Here is a 19,341-nt window from a genome sequence, read left to right as displayed (position 1 = left end):
ATTTTAGTAATTAGTTTATGTGTGCCAGGAGATAAGACAGGTGACAGCCCCTGATCTGGCTGATGCCAGTGGGGTGCCGGAGCTCTCTCTCACCGGCATTGCTGTTTTCCTTCACTGGTTTACTCGTCTGATCACAGAGGTCTTTCTCTGAGCAAAGAGATAAAAATAAAAATAAAGCGTGTAGAGAGGCTTAACGTACAGAGCCCGAGGTACAGCCAGAGAGTCGGGGGTCCGCAGTGCGTCTGAACTTGATCTTTCTGCTTGTGGCCCCAGGACAGAGGAGCTGAGGAAGTGACCCAGAGAGAGGTGTGGGTTTTAGAGCCACAGCTGGAGCTGAGTGCATGGTCTCAGCAGCGCTTCTGTGGAGGAAGGGACACAGATCAAGGAGGGCTGGGGTCCTGAGACAGGGTGGGACGTGGGGGTGGACCTAGATGGACGTGGAAACTTCAATCCCCCCACACACAGGCCCCAGGAGCCCTCTCTGTGCTTCTGTCCCCGGGCCGTCCTCATCTCTGTCCACCCTCCTGACCTTTGCACCTGACCTACCGCTAACATCGGAGCTGGCACACCCAGAGGGAAACGGCCCTGGCTTCTCTGGGCGCAGCTAGAACCCCAGGGGAAGCAGGCGTACCAGCGAGGGGAGCGGTGTGGATGTAGGTCCTAACTAAGCGGTCCCACGAAGGAGCAAAGGACACTGGACCAGGAGGGCCCATCTGCCCGGGAGTCTGGATCGCGGTTTCCCTCCCAAGCCGCTGGGAGTGGTGCTGAGAGTTGGCATGGACCCCTCCCTGGCACTGAGTAGAGGGGACGTCCTGCGTGCTACCCTAGGGTGGGCGAGACAAGCAGCCGACAAGAGCAAGCGATCGCGCCCCCGCGGCCCCACGCGCAGCACAGGACCAGAGGCGTGTCCTTGTCCGCGTCACCCTTCTCTTCCCCACGCTGCTCTCGTCTCTGAGTGTTTGCTGGTGGATTTAGGTCACAGACTGTCCAGCTGGTGTCCCAACTGAAGAGGAACTTGCCTGCCGAGGTGGGCGTCTGCCGCCTGCGGAGGGCAGGGTCAGTGGGAAGCCATGGTCGCTTGAGCAGTGTCAGGCTTTGTCACGGGAAGTTAGCGTGGGGCACAGTGCTGCCATTTGCCAGCTTGCTGTCATCTCCAAACCATGCCTGCGGCTCTGCCTGTGTTCCCAGGCTCCTGGGCCACTGGCCTCTGCTTGAGTTCCACCACGGAGAGGCCCTAGTGCAGCCTGCAGGGCTGGACAGCACCTCTGGTGGCTACCGGGGGACAGAGCGTCCCCCTCGGCGGGACTCCTGCCAGGCAGGCCAGGGACAGGCTGCACGGTCCCTCCAGACCAAGATGCAGTAGCTTCCTGCTGTCTGACGTCCACGCTGCGGCCCCTGTGTGACCACTGCTCTGGGCCACTCTGCCTCTTTGAACAGACTGATTCTGCTTTCCTTGAATTCTCCATTTTCAACATCACGGGTTAGCATCCTGTTCTCTGAGCCCGGGCTCAGCCTCCCGCCTCTGCGTCCCCCTCCTCCCAGCGGGCCCGTTGAGCTCTCAGGGCGCTCCTGACCTGAACCACGGCCGGCCGACCTCTCGCTGGGTGGCCACAGGCGCTGTCCCTGCCCTGCCTGTGAACCGAGGGGAGGAGGTGCCCCGCCCGGCCACAGAGCCTCCCTGAGCATCCTGCAGGCGCCAGGAGAAGCAAACCAGGCAGAAGTCCCCTCCCATAGGGTCACATGCCAGTGGGGGGGGGGGCATAACACAGACACTTGTGCCACGTCGGGCCAAGGCGTGCCCTGGGGAAAGGCGGGCGAGGGGCTGCCGCTGACCATGGAAGAGGGGAGTGGGCATGTGGTCCCAGGCAGAGGGGAGAGCAGCAGCAAAGCCCTGAGCCAGCGCCCGGGGCTGGCACGGCCAGAGGGGCGTGAGCACAGACATGGCGCTCGGAGGGTTGTGCTCCCCATAGTGTGCTCCCCGGAACACTGGCCGCCTCCCTGAGGGACGGCCGAGGGGGCGTGGAGGGATCCAGGCTGGTTTGAGGGGGCGTGGAGGGGTCCAGGCTGGTTTGAGGGGGGCGTGGGGGATCCAGGCTGGTTTGAGGGGGCGTGGAGGGGTCCAGGCTGATTTGAGGGGGGCGTGGAGGGGTCCAGGCTGGTTTGAGGGGAGCGTGGAGGGATCCAGGCTGGTTTGAGGGGGGCGTGGAGGGGTCCAGGCTGGTTTGAGGGGGCGTGGAGGGGTCCAGGCTGATTTGAGGGGGGCGTGGAGGGGTCCAGGCTGGTTTGAGGGGAGCGTGGAGGGATCCAGGCTGGTTTGAGGGGGGCGTGGAGGGGTCCAGGCTGGTTTGAGGGGGGCGTGGAGGGATCCAGGCTGGTTTGAGGGGGGCGTGAAGGGATCCTGGCGGGTTTGAGGGGGGCGTGGAGGGGTCCAGGCTGGTTTTAGGGGGGTGCGGAGGGGTCCAGGCTGGTTTGAGGGGGGCATGAAGGGATCCTGGCGGGTTTGAGGGGGGCGTGGAGGGGTCCAGGCTGGTTTTCCCGGGTTGCACGCCCAGAATGAGTTGTGGAGGGGCCCAGAGCCCGGAGCCCAGGAATGGCCCCTGGACTAACCAGCGGGTGGGATGGGGAGGCGGGAAGAGGCTCAGGGACAGAGCTGGGCTCTGTAAACCGAGCAGGGGACAGGCGAAGGGACAGGAGGAACGGCCACAGGTGGTGTGGTGTATTCCTGCCCGTATCCACTGCATGTCCATGGTGTGTGTTTGCAGGTGAATCTGCGTGTGGGTTCTGTGTGCTTCCATGTCCATCCCTCCGGGTGTGTGTCCATACACGTGCCTACCTGTGCACCCCCCGTGTGTCCGTGTGAGCCTGCCTGTGGGGTTCTGCGTACCTGTGTGACATGTGTGTCCACGTGTACGTCTGCGTGTCCACATAGGTCCGTGTATTTGTTTCCATCTGGGTGCTTTGGGTCCAAGGACAGAAGGGTGGAGGCTGGGCTCAGAGCCCCAAGGACTACCCAGACTGAGCCGGGCAGAACTCTATGAGTCTGGACCAGAGAGCAGGTCAGGTCAGAGTCACCTGGTCTAAGGGACAGTGCTGGGTAAACCTGACAAGAAGACCCACAGGGAGGCTCCCAGCCTGCAAGCTTCTCCCACAGCAAACCCGGCTCCCGGCCTGGGGGGCCCAGGTCCCTATGGTGGCCACTCCTGCAGCCATCGGGCTGCACGTGTCCCAGTGCAGGGGTGGGCTCTGGGTGGGCAGGGCTGGGGGCTGAGCTGCTCCAAGCGCCGGACGGGCCTCCCCTCCTGAGGAGAGAAGCCGGGCGGCCTCCGGTGTCGACTTGGTGCGACTACCTCATTGATCGCCTGGCTGGGTTAATTAATTAATTAGGGGCGGTGCAGAGGATGTGGGCTGGCGGAGAGGGACCCGGCCGCGGCCGCCGGGAGCTTTATTAGTACATAAAATGAGTGTTTAAAACCCACATGGCCAGAGTACGCTGCTGGGGCTTTTCATTAAACAAACCTATAAAATTACTTGCCTCATTATGTATTTCGCGACTTCCTCCGCCTTCCCCCTCCCGCCCCACCTGCTGTCCTGCGACCACTCTAAGTGCCTATTTGAAATCAATTTCTCTAATAATGGACTTAATGAGCTCATCAATTAGGGCTGCCATAACCGAATGTAGCCGTGCTCTTGCTTATCAGTTAAACTCTGGAACTAATTTCCATGCTTCATCTATCACGGGGGGCCCTAGGACGTTTGGCTGCTGCTCCGGCCCGATAGGGAGACCCCAGCCCTTCCCACCGGCCGAGAGGGGCGGCCCCGAGAGGACAATGAGGACAGAGCTGCCCGCCCGGCCGGGAGCGGCCTCGGTGCAAGGCTGGGCCGCCGTAATTAGCGGTAATGGATGACACGCACTTCCGAGATAAGACGATCGTTCCACATGGAGAATCCCATTATGCCTCTCTGCCCGGGCCCTCACCCTCTAAATAACGCCCAATAGGCCGGCCGCACCTCCCCAAACCCCCGGTGCCACCGGGGCGGGGCTGGGGTTTGGCCCTCAGAGAGCACCCAGGTGCAGGGGGCGTTGGGAAGACCCCGGTGTCTGTCGGTGATCAGGGAAGCAACCGAGAACAGAAGTTTCCAGAAGCTGGACTGAGAGGGGTGTCGGGGGAGTGTCGGAGGCAGAGCTGTTGCTGGACACAGCGAGGTATGCTCTAGGGTCCAACAGCCTATGACCAGTGACCTGGAGGGGACACTGCGGTGGGTTGAAGACCAAGGGAGGCAGCGGGGACAGGGACAGCCGCCGCAGAGAGGCCTCGAGTGGGCAGCCGGATGAAGTGGCCGCCTTCGGCAAGAGCTGGATATTGAGGGCACCCCATGCTTGGTGCCCAGGAGGGACTCCATACAAACAGGCAGACAGATGGGCATAGAGGTGGGCCAATGGACAGATAGATGGATGGATGGCCGGCAGTCTGTCTGTCCCCACTAGGAGGTTCACATAAAAAGCCACACCCAGGGCAGGGAGGGGTGGCCATGCTGGGCACCCCGTACCCTTGGACGCATCTTGTTGTTGCATGTCTCCCCCTGACCCCACACCCCCTCCAGGCTGACCAGTGGCCACCTGAGAGGCACGAGGGGGACCAGGATTCCAGACCCAGAACAGTACAAGTGTGTCCCCAGCAAGACACCCTGGGGGAGGCGAGGAAACAGGCCCTTCGTCTCGGGGTGCCCTTGGAAAATCAAGGCACAGAGTGTGGGCCACCCTCTCCGGCCATGGAACATCAGGCCAGCTTTCCTGGGACCCACACTCTCACTGTCCCTGTCCCCCAACCATGGACCATAGTCTTCTCCTCCAGGGGGGTCCCCCAGATGGCCAGCCGGTTCTCCCTGCAGCTCCCTGCAGTGAGCTACCACTCACTCTGCCTCCAGCCCTGCACCCCCAGCCACAGGCTGAGCCAGGCTTCCCTCTGTTCCTTCTGCTGGGAAAAGCCTGGAAAAGTCCAGGAAGCCCCTGGGCCTAGTGTGGGCAGCAGGCAAGTCCCCCCCAGGGCGCCCCTACTCTGTCCAGGTACAGACCCAGGCCACACCCAGGGGAGTGTGGGTACCGTGTGCAGTGGGAAGGAGGGGCACAGGGAGACGAGCAGGTGTGAGGACTGGGCGGCAGGCGAGGGGCATCCTGAGCCCCCATGGGTGCAACAGCAGACCCTCCCAGCAGGGAGGGCTGTGCATGTGTCCCAGAGATCTGTCATAATCATCCCAGCTCTTCTCCTTAGCAAAAAGCCATTAATGTGTTTTATCAGCAGCTTGGAGGAATCTCCGACCGGCACACCCTGCCTGGCCAGCTGCCTCCTCCAGGCTGTCCTCCGGGGTGCCCCCAACCCCCACCCCCTTCCAGAGGGCAGGTGCAACCATGACCTATGGCCTGGCCCTTCCCACCTCCCCTGCCCTGGGCACACTGGACACCAGAACGTGGGGTGAACTGAGCTGGGGTCCCAGGAAACAGCCCCAGACATTACTGAGCTGCCCCGCGAAGGACAATCCCCAAGGCCCTCAGCCATGTGGAGTCCCTCCCACAGATCACGGGACACCCGTAGGGGTACCCGCTCTGTGCCAGGTCCCAACCCAGGCACTGGTGGCTGCGTGGACCCGGGGTGAGCGGAGAAGTCCAAACGCATCACTTCTGGGAGGTAACAAGGACTGCGGTGGACAGGAGGCAGAGACAGGGCCCAGGGCACTCTAGGTGCTCCCTGTGTGCCTGCCTTTGGGGGCGGGTGGAGGCAGGGGGAGCCCTGAGCAGAGGATGGGCATCATCCAGGACACAGGTGCTGTGACCTCCAGCAGAGTGACAGTGGGGGCTGAGCACGGTGGAGACCATAGGTGGGTGGGGACAAGACCAGAGACCCTGGGCTGGGTGAGGCACTTGGAGGTGAAGGAGGTGGGGTGGGGAGGAGAAGAAGGAGGGAGGGGAGATGCAGGGCCTTTGCAGGAGGGAGAGGTCAGCTGGGCCTGATGACCCCAAACTGACCTTGTGAAGGAATATAATGTGGGGCCAGGTCCCATGGGATTTAGTGACGTGGAAACGCATGGCAACCGGACAAGCTCAGGAAGGTTACGGGGAGTGGAATTTCAAAGATGGACGATGGACGCTGGGGCAGGGAGGGGAAGCCTGGGGGGCAGCGGCTGGGCTGGACCCGGAGGGCCTGCAGGGGCAGCCAGGAGGGCTGTTCAGCTCCCTAGCAAGCCAGCCTGCCTGCAGGCAAGAACTCTCCCCACCCCAGCTCAACACCCTCCTGCAGTCACTGTCCCTCCCCAGTTACCCGGGCCAATGTCAGGAGTCCCCCCAGGGACCATGGCGCCCTCCCCGGGTCCTGCCTGGGGCCCTTCTTGGCTGCTCTCAGAGGACAGCAGCTGAGGTCTCAGTCCTTCATGGTGACTTCCTCCCCCTGGGACCCATTGCCACAGGCAAGTTTGCCCCCTAAGCACCAAATGAGTAAGCCAGGGAGCGAATGAATGAGGGTCACACCCACTCCCTTCTCAGGAAGTGCTGCTCCAGCCTCTCCAGGCCAGACCAGGGTCAGCCAGCCAGGACCAAGGGGTGTCACCACCACCCAAACCCTGAGGCCGCTCTGTCTCCATTTGTAAGCTCAGGTGCCGTGCCCCCAGTAGTGCAGCCAGTCCACCCACGAGAGTGTGAGGGGGGCCCCGGGTGGGCTCCTGAGCCAGGCTCCACCTGCACTCCGCACCAGGGAAGCCCAGGCCCTTTGCTCCTGGCTGCGTGACCCCGGGAAGCGTGGCAGCTCAGGGACTGGGGCCACTCAAAGTCCCCCCACCCCTCTGGGAGCTGCCATCCGCCTGTAGCTAGTTGCTCAGAAATGGCTGTAAGGACCCCAGGTGGGGAGACGCCCTCTCAGGGGAGGCTGCTCTTTTCGGTGATGCCTTCCTCAGGGAAGGAGGGTGACAGAGGCCTCTGTGTGGGTGGGAATCCCAGCCCGAAACCTGGGCTCCTTGTGGGGCTAGAGGTCCTGCGGGGGGGGGGGGGGGGGAGGCACACAATCTCTTGGTCACAAATCAACACCTTGCAGTCGAATTGGCTGTGACTGACCTCATGGCCCCTTGGCCTGACATTCACAGATAGGAGCCAAAACGCTGGTAGAGCAATATTGGTCTTGGTGTCCATCGAGATGGCTGAGGCCACCTTCACAGTGTCCACAGGCCTCTGCAGGGCTAGAGTCCGGCCTCCGTCCTGCCCCGCACCATGGAGAAGGTGGAGCTGGGTCTTTCTAAGGCAAAAGGAAGGATGAGCCGTGTCACATGTGTGCTCACCAACACTGGTCAGCCCCAAGCTGATGAGAGCAGTCAAGGCACCCTGGGGTCCTGCTGTGCTGGGAGGGATGTCAGATCCTGGAAAATGACTCCCTCTGTCCCCAGGATGGGAGACGGAGGGGGCCTCACCTGCAGAGGAAGAGCCCTTACAGAGAGTGTGTGTGGATCTGGGATCGGGGTCTTCTGGGCAGCAGAAGCAGGTGTTGCCTGTCCTGGGGCCCCAGGAGGGGCAGGGCAGCCCCTTGAATTGGCCCTGGGTTACCCACTTCGCGCTCGGGGGCACTGACTCATCTGTCTCCCTCCCCCTCACCTTCCCAGACAAGGGCAGGAGCAGAGACAGTTTGGGTGGGGGTTCGGGATGAGGCCCAGGTCACTGCAGGGGCTGAACTCGCAAGTCTCACATGAGCAGCCTCTTCCCCACTCGCCGGCTGAGGCCGCGGCTGGGATGGCTCAAGTTCAGACCCTCGCTGAGTCAGTCCCTTCTCGCCTCAGTTTGCCTGGCAATAGGACCAGGATGGTGACAAGACCAGCTAAGGGGTGCGAGGGCTTTGTGAGCTGGTAAGGATGCCGTGGCATCGGGCTGCACTTACGAGGAGCCCAGGGGGAAGGGCCGGGGGGCAGGCAAGTCCAGCAGCAAGCACAAGGCTGTGGTCAGAAGGGTTCTGCACACTGCAGTGAGCTCCAGGGAGCTTCGGGCTCAGGCTCCGGTCCCATCTCCTGGGCTGTTGAGAAGGCCTGTGTGTACGTCAGCCCCTCCATTGTGAGGCCTAGGCAACCACCCCGAACAGGGAAGGGCCCCCCCAGCTGAGCACCCCCATTCCCTCCGCACGTGGTCCAGGCAGGAGGCCAGCTTTAGCTCGGTCTCCCCCCTCCCTTCCTCCCCCCTGCTTCCTGGTGCCCGTAGGGGCCCTGCCTTCACTCTACCCTCAACCCCTGGCTTCCCAGTACCCACCCACACCATGGGGCAGGCCACCCAGTGTGGGGGGCTCCTTCCTCCACAGAGAGGCGCTCTACAGACCGCAGAAGGATGAAGGGTGGGGTCCCAGGGCTGGGAATGGTGGGCGGGAGGCCGACCTTGACAGGGAGGACGTTCAGGGGATGTGGGGTGAAGGAGAGGGAACATGGCTGGCGGTGAGGCTGAGCTGGCCGGAGCCCCTGAGCTTGGCCTCTTTGGAAGCCCCCCCGAGTCAGGCAGCAGCTGGCTGTCCGGCACCCCACACCTCCAGAGGGCTGAGCCAGCCTGACCTTTTGGCAGCTGCGCCCTTAATCGGGCTGAACGGAGTGGGTGGTGGGGGTCATGCAGCCGATTCCCTGAAGTTCTCCTGGGCACCTGGGGGCCTTTCTCCAAGCTCAAGGACACTGAACCCTCTGAAAGCACCACGGCCACGGGAAGGAGCCCCCCCCCCCCCTCCCCGGGCAGGCCCTGTCGTTGTGGCCTCTGTGCACCAGTGCAGCTCAGCTCCCAAAGCCACAGGCTCCGGGAGAAGCAGAAAACACCCTCCTCTGCTGCCCGGGAGACGCTCCAGAAAGGGCCGGGCAGGCAGCACACAGCCAGCGGCTCCAGGCGGCCTTGGGGACTGGCCCCGGGGGCTGCGGACACCCCGAGGGGCGAGCAGAGCGCAGGGAGCCCACGGAGGCCAGCCGGCCAGCAGGGTGGCCGGCAGGGACAGGGTTAAGAGCGGGAGCTGGCCTCCCTCCCCTTCCCTGGAAATGGCTCCCTGGCTCCGGAATGACTCCGCTTCCCCTCTTAATCTGTATTTTACGAGTGAGAAGCTTTGCATTATGCAAATCGTTAGATAGGAACAGGTGACATTTCAGCAAAGAACATGAGTGCTCGGGCTGGCCGGGCGGGCTGCTGATTTAGACATTAGTATTTGTCACTAGGGTGGCGGGGGTGGAGGGGGGCTCAGCTGTTCACACCTTAAGGTGGAAGTCTGCAGCAGGCACCCCCACCCACACCCTTCGGCTGAGGGTGCTCGGTGAGCGGGCAGGCTGCACTGGTGCAGGCTGGCGCCTGTGCCAGGCACTGCTCGGTGGCCTACAGGTGAGGAAACTGAGGCACAGAGAGGCGGATCTCTGGCTGGACATGGGGCAGAATCCAGGCCAGACCAGGCCAGCGGATCTCAGGTCCCCATACCCCTCACCACTGCCCTGGGTGCACTGTGCCCAGGCTGGCTCTCCACGCCCTGCTCCCCAACACAGCCTACATAGGCACCGGCCCCCCCCACACACACACCGAGGGCTGCCCCACCCGTTCCGTGGACCTCTGCTCCACCTCTGCCCACGGAGCCCCGAAACCCTTCCCGGCTCACCACACCCCGCCACCCTGCTCCCTGGGAGTGCGGGGTTCTCCCGGCCACTCGGAGCGCGGAGCGCCCCGTGCCGCTGTGTGCCGTGGCCATCCGTCATCCCACTGTCAGACGCGTCCACCGTCCATTTCCCGGGAAGTAGTTTGAAAGGAAATGGACGGAGAGAGAAGTGAGGGGCCACTGCACCTCACAGGGGAGCCCCAGCTCTTCCTTCAATTTTCTAGCTGCCTGGCGCCGCGCGCCGCCCTCCTCTGCGCGCCCGGAGCCCCGAGCCCCGATGGGAATTAGGAACTGGAACGCAGTTCCGCGGCGGGGCGGCCGAGGCAGCGGCGCTGGGGTCCCCGGGGACCCGCGCACGCGCCAGGGCTGCCGGCTGAGCAGAAACTCCCGACGCAAGCCCAGCAAAACCTGCGCGGGCGGCGGCCCTGGCTTGGCTGGCTCTCTAGGCGCACCCACTGCAGTGACATTTAAGATAAAGAGGAAGGGACTGTCCCTGCTCCAGCGGTAGTACCGGGCTTGAAATTAGCATCAGAAAAGGAGACGCTCCCTTTTTGCGGAGGGAGCCCTGCGGCCCAGCCGCGGGGCTGCTGACTGGCACTGTCCAGCCAGCGTCAGTGGTCACTTCTTCTCGGCTCACAGATGTCAGTCAGTCTTGGGTGCCCATGATCAGCCCCGCCCCCTTTGTGCCCGAGCAGGTAGAGATATATAGGGGTTTCTATTAAGAGCGATGGTTTGGGACTTGCAGGGACAGAGAGAGCTGAGGGAGGGGTGGCGACAAGTGGTGGAGGGGGAGGAACCTACAGGAGCCCTACCCCCCACCTCCCCAGCCACCGCTATGGGGACAGCCAGGGCTCGAAAACTCCTGGGGAGAGATTTCAATGGGGGCGTCCCCAGCAGCAGAGGAGGCCTCTAATCCCCTCTCACTCTTCAAGGGGGTGGGGGCAGGTGTCAAGAAAAGGAGGTGACAGCTTCTCACAGGCGTGGGAACACACTGATGCATGAACACACATAACACACTGACCCATGAACACACACACACCTCACATGCACAACACAACATACTCACACACGACTCACAGGCGCAACATAACATGCCCACACACCCACACATACACCACACACGAACACACAACTCACATGCACACACATAACACACACACAGCCCCTCTACAAGCCAGAGGGCTCTGCTTCCAACACACCTCTGCCCCCTCCCTCACCCAGCCCCTCCCCCATCACAGCCCCGCCCTCACCAGGCCCCTCCCCACCACAGCCCCGTCCTCATCAGGCCCCTCCCCATCACAGCCCCTCCCTCCCCAGCTCCTCCCCCATCACAGCCCCGCCCTCACCAGGCCCCTCCCCGTCACAGCCCCGCCCTCACCAGGCCCCGCCCCCATCACAGCCCTGCCCTCCCCCAGCTCCTCCCCCATCACAGCCCCGCCCTCACCAGGCCCCTCCCCATCACAGCCCCGCCCTCACCAGGCCACTCCCCCCAGTAGGCACTCCACCCCTGGAGCGGGAGGGGTTTTTTAAACGAGTTTGGACCTAGAAGTTGCAGACAGTACAGAGCCCCGTATGCTGGTGTGTCCCCTTCGTCACGGGTACATGGGCCACAACGAAGAACTCAGAGTCCATATCACCCTCAGCAAAACCCCCAGACTTGATTCTCCTTTTCTGTGTCCCTCAGAGGTCCGTCTTCCAGCCCAGGACGCCCCAGAACCCTCACTGCCCCTCAGGCCGCGACAGCTGGGGCTGCCCGTGTCCCGCGGACCCTCCAGTCTGGGCTGGCCTGAGGTCTGCCTCACAGTCAGGCAGCAGAGAGGACCCAGAGGTCCAGGAGGGGCTGTTCCCCTTGTGTCACTTGCTCAGGGACAGTGACTGCTGCCCCGCACAGGCCCTGCACCAGGCCGGTCCCTAAGTGCCACCCCACTCCAGGGGAGCTAGGACATTCCAGAGCAGGCCACCCAGGGCCCCCCTATGCCCTCCACCCCAAGGACCCTGAGGCCTCTGCTGGCCCCGCCCCTACTCTAGGGTCCCTGCTGGGCCAGGCACCAGTGACTCCCCACCCTCCACAAAGCCTCTGTTCTCTAATCGTCCTCATGACCCCACACACTGGCCCTCTGCCGCCCCTTGATGTCCACGCAGCCCTACGGGAGGTGTAGCAGGCGACTAGGGGGGCTGTGAGTGGTAAAATGGGGGGCAGGGTTGACGTGACCACGGTGGTCAGCAGATGACAGAGCCAGCCACACGTGGGGTTGGGGGACGCAGGGCTGGGGGACGGGGCTCCCAGACAGCAGGGACACCTGTACCTGCATGCATTGGCTGTGTGGGCCCCTCGAGGGGCCACAGTGCGATCTCACCACTTCTTCCTCCCACAGTCTCAACAAAGGGGACAGGAGAGGTTAAAATGCATGGTGGGCCCTGGCCGGTTGGCTCAGTGGTAGAGTGTCAGCCTGGCGTTCAGAAGTCCTGGGTTCGATTCCCGGCCAGGGCACAGAGGAGAAGCGCCCATCTGCTTCCCCACCTCTCCCCCTCTCCTTCCTCTCTGTCTCTCTCTTCCCCTCCCGCAGCCGAGGCTCCATTGGAGCAAAGATGGCCTGGGCGCTGGGGATGGCTCCTTGGCCTCTGCCCCAGGCACTACAGTGGCTCTGGTCGCGGCAGAGTGACGCCCCAGAGGGGCAGAGCATCGCCCCCTGGCAGAGCGTCGCCCCCTGGTGGGTGTGCCGGGTGGATCTGGTCGGGTGCATGCGGGAGTCTGACTGTCTCTCCCCATTTCCAGCTTCAGAAAAATACAAAAAAAAAAAAAAAAAAAAGGCATGGTGGGACACATTACAGGCCCAGGTGGCACGGGAAGGCGTCCTGCACGGCCTCCGGGCCTCAGACTCTGCTTTGCTGTGTGAGAGTGTCGCCCCACCTAGTAGAGGCACCCACTAAGTTGGCAGGAGGGACAGGGCACAGAGCCCGCTAGGCAGTGGCTGTCCACCTGTCCCTGCACAGAGAGGCCCTTCCAGGGAAGGGGAACGTGGCAGTCACCTGGCCAGCCAGTCCTCTCCTTCAGGAGAAAGACAGGACTGGGACTTGGACTCCTGGCCTGTGTCTGGACCAGTGACAGTGTCCCTGGAGGCCTCCCCATGGCCGCAGCTGAGAACAGGTGGGAAGGGCTCTGTCTAGCAGGCAGGGGGTCCGGAGGGCACAGAAGGAGAGGATGGTGCTGGGTGGTGACCCAGGGCCCCCAGTGATAGCTGTGACAGCAGGTAGGGGGCAGGCTGAAGGCTATGGGCCTGCGTGAGTGTCTCTTCCCAGCGGATGGGAGGTGGTCTGTGCTGCGTCCCACCTGCCCCCTGGGGAGCCAGAGGGTAGAAGGCCTGTGCTGTCAATTTCCTGTCCCCACACAGGAAGTGGTCTGGCACCCTCTGGTCCTACCAGCCAGGTGCAGGAGTGGGAACCAGGGTGGGCTGGAAGAGAGAGGTTGCCCGAGGGGTGGGTGGCCTGGGGCAGCTGGGAGACTGTCCTGTGCATGGTGAGCCCTCCCGGCCAATCCATCGGCCCTATCATCCTATCATCGCTGCAGCCTTCTCCTGCAATTCCACCTTAAATGGCTGCGATCCGCCTGCGCACCGGTGAGCTCACGCTAATATTGGCTCCAATAAAGAGCAAATCAGGACTGAAGCTGACTGGTCTTATCGCACAGTCAGAACTGATGGCTGCAGAAGTCATAAAGATCCTATTTAATCTCACGCCTATCTATCACCGCGGACGTCTGCGCCCTCTTTGCGCTCATTACGAAAGCAAAGCAGATCTGGCATGAATAAACGCAGGATGAAGTGCTCACCGGGCTGTGGCAGCGTGATCGGGGGGGGGCGGGGGGGGGGCGCACCGCCCCCGCCCCCGCCACCCCGCCCTGCAGAACCGCAGCTAAATTATTCCATAACCGTGATTTGAGGGGACAACCCGCAGCACCCCACAGCGGCCTGCGGGCGGCGACGCGTCCTGATAAAACATCCTTCCCAATTTACGGCTGCGCTTGACCAAGCGGCGGCGGCCTGCGCGCGCTGTCTAATCACGCCATCAGCGCCCGAGATGGGGCTCAATGGGGACTCAAATGAAAGGAGATTGGAAAACTACCCTCAATTGAAATGACATTTGTAAATGAGGCAGAGTTCTCTGTTCGGAGCGGGAAGTCACGGTGACTCTGAGAAGTCCTCAACAGAGGAGGCATGGGCTGGGGGCGGGGTGGGAGGGGGTGGAGGCACAGGGGCAGCAGGGAGGTGGGGGCACCACGGGTGGGGGTTCACAATGAGGAGAGGCCTGGAACTGTGTCCCCGGAGACACGGCTCCAGAGAGAGAGAGAGAGAGAGAGAGAGAGAGAGACAAGGACTTCTCGGCCTGGCCTCCCCGCGATGGGCCCTGGGCAGCATCCCTGAACCCCACGGCCATTTCTGTAATGGGGCACAGGGTGGCCTCGTAGGAGAGGAGGGGCAGGACTGGAGGACAGAGGTCTCAGAGTCGGTATTGCCTCCTCCCTGCCTCTCTGGGGTGCCACCCAGCACGGGGAGGGGGGGGCTCATGTCTGCCTTCTTCTCTCCCCTCCATGGTGCTGTCTCTGGCCACCTCCCTCCAGCCTTCATCTGACTGTCTGCATGTCCCCTCTGGTCCTCTCTGACAGAGGTAGAGGGAGGTGTGCATCTTACCCCAGGGGGTGGGTCTGCAGCTGTCCTTAGAGGAGGCAGCATGAAAGGAGGCCACAGCCTACCTCAGGGGCTGGAGGCAGGAGGCCCGGGTCAGTCTAACTGGCCATGTGCCCATGACCTTGCCACATCCCCAGGTCCAGGTCCACTCACTGGGGACACTCTGAGCAAGGACAACCATGCACAGGTGCAGGGGTGGAGGACGGGATGGGGCAGGCTGGTCCTGGAGGATGGCTGTGAACCCCCAGAGCGGCACACCCAGCAGGAGCTGGGAGAGCTGTCCGGCAGGCGCTGGGCCTGCCCCGGGGTTTGCTGTGGCATGGTTACTCCGCAGGCAGGCCTTTATGTAAATCAAGGCCTAATTAGCCCATCCGGCATTTGTGTAGAATATCATTTTTTTAATTACCGGCCCTGGGCAGGTTTGGCCGCTGCCTGTTGTGGGGCCAATTACCATAAATCCCGCGGTAACAATTAGCGACATTGGCGCCCAGCGCACGTGTCTCCGCTGTTATAATTATGCTCGGGCGCTTGTTAATTGGCCTATCTGACTCTTTACTTTTTATGCTGCTCATCTGCTCATTACCGCGGCCATTTAATTCAATTAGCACCTTAATTAGAGGAACAGTCTTGTCCAATGTCGGGCCTTGTCAGAGAGCTGGCTTGATGAGTTGAGCAAACAGGCACGGCCAGCCTGGGAGGCGGGGGCTGCCCCCCACCCCACCCCCGTTGCCACGGTGCAGCCCGGCTGTCCAGGGCCCTCAGAGGCCCGGCCAGAGGCGCTGGAGCAACTCCTGCCTGCCGCGGACCCCCCACCGGCCCCCCCACCCACCCACCAGCCCCCCACCACGACCTCTGCGTCTCTGCAGGTCAGTCCCTCGCCCACATCCCAGGACACCTCCGCGCCTGGACTGGCCGCTGGGTTTTGTTTTGTGCCACTCTATTGAAATCGCTATTCCCTGCCTATTAATTCTCCTAATTAGAATTAAATGAAGCATGCTAAATTGCTAGATTAACCAATAATTAAGCGGCCACCGCACTAAAACTGAATACCCTACACAGCCGGCCACCCCCCTGCCTCCACACCAGGGGCTTCGCCCGGCCAGCCAGGCATGGGGAGGGCCTGGCCCTGCTGTCCAGACACAGGGTGGCGGACCCACCCCTGGAACCCTTGCCGGCCTCCCCTGGTGGTGGCACTGTGGCAGCCAGTGACCTTGTAGGGGACCCCTGTGGGTCTGTGAGGTTGTGAGGTTGTCTGTGTGGGTCTGTGAGGTTGTGTGAGTCTGTGAGTGTGCTCATGGGAGGGTGAGGGTGAGCGGGGTGTGTGCTGCGGCACAAGGGCATGGCTGCAGATGTGTGTAAGTGTGAGCAATGGGAGTGCGCGCATGTGGGTGAGAGAGGGCACAGCTTGGAAGCCTCACGGGAGCCTGTTTGCGGTAGGGGTGGGGAGTCCCTCAGATGCTTGGGTTGGGAGACAGAACAGATCAGGTGAAGAGCCAGTCCATGCTGGGGCTCTGGGAAGACCCCCCGAGAGGCGTGGCTGTTACTGGGGGGGGGGTTCCCTGCACGCTATGATTTGGCTCAAGGACAACTACAGCCCAGGTGTTCTGCATCCCAGGTGAGAACTGCCAGGTGCCTGTGCCCTAGTGAGAGCTCCCTGCCCCCCTGTGTGCCCTAAATGTTTGGAACTCCTCCCCAAACTCCCGCTGCTGATGTGGGAAAAACCGGTCAGGCAGGTAAGGAAGGTGTCAGGGCCACATGCCCCTTCCCTCCCCCATCGGTCCCAATAGGAAGGAAGGAAGTGAGGGAGGAGGAGGTGGGGAGTGAGTATGGAGGAGGGGCATGGTCCAGGACCCCACCCCCTCCACCCCCTTCCATCCTCCCACCCCCACCCCACACTCACAGCACTGGGTGGGCCAGTTCACCCTGAACCCCCCACTGCATTCCGACTCCTCCCAACCACGCTCCTGCTCAGGTACCTCCTCATGGACTCTCCCACCTGGGAGGGGCTGCCCCTAGAAGGCTCCCTGGGGTCCCCAACCCTGAGCCCTCCACCCTGCATCCTTGGGGGGGGGGGCCATCCCCAGTCCCCACACACCCTGACTCCCACATCTGCAGGGGCCCCTGGTGGACACCCTGCGTCTTACAACAGTGGACCAAGGCCAGTGCTGCTCAGGTAGCCCCCTCCCCCCCCAGCCCCCCCAGGGCCCTCCCACCCCTGTCCTGTGGCTTGGGGACCAGCATGCCCCTGTTAGGGTCCATGTGCCCACCCTCTGCCCTCTAACCCAGGTCAGAGGTGGGATCTGCTCCTACAACAGCACTCCCGGGCTCCTTTCTGCACGGACTTACCAGCCGTGTGACCGTGGTTGTGGGTTCCCAGCTTCCCTGTGCCTCAGTTTCCCCATCTGTGGAAGGGGAGGAGACGGACGATGTCCCGGCATTGCTGAGAGGGCTGACTGAGTTGATGCTCAGGACTCCCAGAGCACACACGCCGCGGTCAGGCTCACCTGGTGTGGGCTCAGTGCTCCAGCTCCGGCCCGGCTGGAACCTACAGGGAGGCCGGGGACCTCGGGGACAGCCGAGAGGGACCACCGCATCCGACGTTCCGACGTTCCGCTCCCCACGGGGCGTCCCTCCCTTGTGGCAGCGGCATCATATCAGGGGCCCGGCTGTAAACTTCCCCCTAACAGCTGGCTCCTGCAGCCGGAAGATATTGACTCCGGGAGAAACAATGGCACAAATAAAATAAAAATAAAAAAAGTTAATTATCCTTTGTGTTTGTAATTTAATTAAAGATGCAGTAAAGTTTTACTGTTTTTCCAGGTGATGATGTTTAGAGCCCCGAAAAGCTATTTGTGCTGCTGAGATTAAAGTGCATTTTAAAATGTTCCTCCAGCACTTTCACATTTGTTGATAGATTTTTAAATTAAACTTTAAATTGTAATCTAAATTACCTCCAACAATTCATGGTCCCTGTAATGAACTCCCACCGTTCCCGCTGTCACCCGCTGATGATGGAGTGCGTGCGAAGGGGGCTCCCACCGCCTGCCGCAGGCGCCCAGGGAGCTGAAGCCAAACCCGGTCTCAGGGAGGCCGGGCGCTGGGCCAGGCAGGCGGGCCGCTGGTCACCTGGCCATCCAGCCGGGTCCATCTCGAGGAACAGGCTGCTCGCCAGGGAGGTAAGAGCCCTCTGTCCCTGCCCCACGCCCCCCGGCCCCACTGCAACCCCACCACCGGCCTCCTGGGCAGAGAGAAGACATGGCCGGTGGAATCATCCAGACCCCCACAGGCCACCTGTGTAGCTAAGAAAGGCCCCTGGGAATCAGGTGGAGGGTGGAGGTCAGTGCAAGGGTGGACAGAAACTGTCCCTGGGCCAAGCAGGCAACCCCTCCTCTTGCCCAAAGGCCCCCTCCTCCAGGCAGGCCCTTCCAACCCCGGGGCCTCTTGTCCCCTGCAGTGTGCGGGGACCCTTGTATGTGGTGCTCGGACTGAGCAGAATTTTACAATCACGACCCTCCCTTAGAGAAGTGGTGGGGAAAGGCAGAATCCTGAGCTTTGGTACGTGTGTGTGTGTGTGTGTGTGTGTGTACGTGTGCACACACTCCTCAGGGGTATTGCTGGTTGGCTTCCAGACTCGGGCAGTAGAGTGAGTCATAATCCTTTCAGTGGTGGAGGCTCTTACCTCCCATTGGTAAAAAAGATGACATCTGTCAAATGCAAGGAAGTGAGGTCTGCCTGTGTATGTGTGTGTGTGTGCGTGCACATGTGTTCATGAGTGTATGTGTGTGTAAGGGTATGTGTGCATGTGCGAGTGTATACGTGTGCATGTGTGTATGTGCATGTAGAGTTTGTATACACATGAGAGAGAGATGGTGCTATTTTAAGGAATCAGCTCATTGGACGGAGGGGCCGGCGAGTCTCTACTCCTGGGGTCGACCCCAGACTGCCCCCAGGTGTGAGAGGCAAGGCCGCGCAGTCTGAAGGCGTCCGGAGACAGGACTCCCCCTCTCCGGGGAGGCTGGTCTGTTTTCTCTTTGGCCTTTGCCCTGGTTGTGGGAGGCCGCTCCCAGTAGGGAGATACAGCGGCTTCACGCAAAGTCCACTGACTTAGATGGAACCTCATCTGAAAGGCGCCTCGGCCGCTGTGACTGCCCGTCTGGGCGCCGCTTGGCCAGGGGCACACGCGACAGGCACCATTGCCGGCCCGGCGTAGCTCAGGCCGCCAGGCGGGGACCCGGTTCTCGGTTCCCCGAACTTCCTGAAACATGGTGTCTGGATGCTCGAGCATTGGTGTCACGGGAACGCCACCTCCATGGTCCCCTTCCTTCCTTTGCTGAACGCGTGACCTGGGCCCAGACGCCCCAGCAGGGCAGCGCGGGCTCACCTCCCCGGCCGGCGGCTCCAGCGGGTGGGGCAGCGCCGTGTTCTGACCTCCACACAGGCTTCCCCGCCACCGCCCCCCACAGGGTCCCTGCAGGAGGACACGCTGACCCTGTGCCTGACACTGACTCCCGGACGAGGCCACACAACGCAGGGTGGGCCGGTGTCCCGGTGCCAGGAGATGCTTCCTGAAGAAGGCGGGCAGGAGCTGGCAGAGGCCCAGGGCTCCTAGACCACAGAGGGCACACATGCAAAAACCCAGGGTCCACACTGACCATGTGTCCAGGTGCCGTTCTGAGCTCTGGGGGCCGGGCTGGTGCACAGGGGGCTGAGTCAGCGGGGGCAGAAACAGCCAGACTAACAGCACCTCAGGACTGACTGCTGAGCAAGAAAGGACCCCCCCACCCCGCCCCAGCCACCGCCAATCCACCACGCCAGCGCAGGGCCCGGCCGCAGCCTCACACGCTGCCCTGCGGCACCCAGGGAAAGGCGTGGTCACATGGCAACGTGGGTCGTCATGGCAACGCGGGTGAGCGCCTCGCAGCCTGGCTACCACCCGTCCGACAGGACCGTCCCACTGCCGGCACTGAGGTCCCCTCTGGAGGCTGACCTCACCTGCGGACAGCCACCTCCCACCCCAAGAGCCTCCC

The 19,341-nt window shown here is 62.3% G+C and overlaps 1 long non-coding RNA gene across 3 annotated transcripts; it reads right to left on the bottom strand.

The window, feature by feature from the left end:
- Nucleotides 1–7,084: 7,084 nt before the first annotated feature.
- Nucleotides 7,085–17,398, bottom strand: LOC136306159 (uncharacterized). Of its 3 annotated transcripts, none has more exons than XR_010725613.1 (5): nt 17,266–17,398; nt 16,819–17,028; nt 16,661–16,716; nt 7,911–8,055; nt 7,085–7,277 (listed from the first exon to the last, which is right to left on the bottom strand). It is a non-coding gene; the product is annotated as an uncharacterized lncRNA (long non-coding RNA). The 3 variants fall into 3 exon arrangements; XR_010725614.1 differs by having other exon boundaries at nt 7,911–8,042; XR_010725615.1 differs by lacking the exon at nt 7,911–8,055.
- Between the last annotated feature and the right edge of the window lie 1,943 nt (nt 17,399–19,341).

The sequence above is a fragment of the Saccopteryx bilineata genome, chromosome 5 (genome assembly GCF_036850765.1).
Source record: "Saccopteryx bilineata isolate mSacBil1 chromosome 5, mSacBil1_pri_phased_curated, whole genome shotgun sequence".
NCBI lineage: Eukaryota > Metazoa > Chordata > Mammalia > Chiroptera > Emballonuridae > Saccopteryx > Saccopteryx bilineata.
This window is presented reverse-complemented; position numbering and strand designations above follow the sequence as displayed.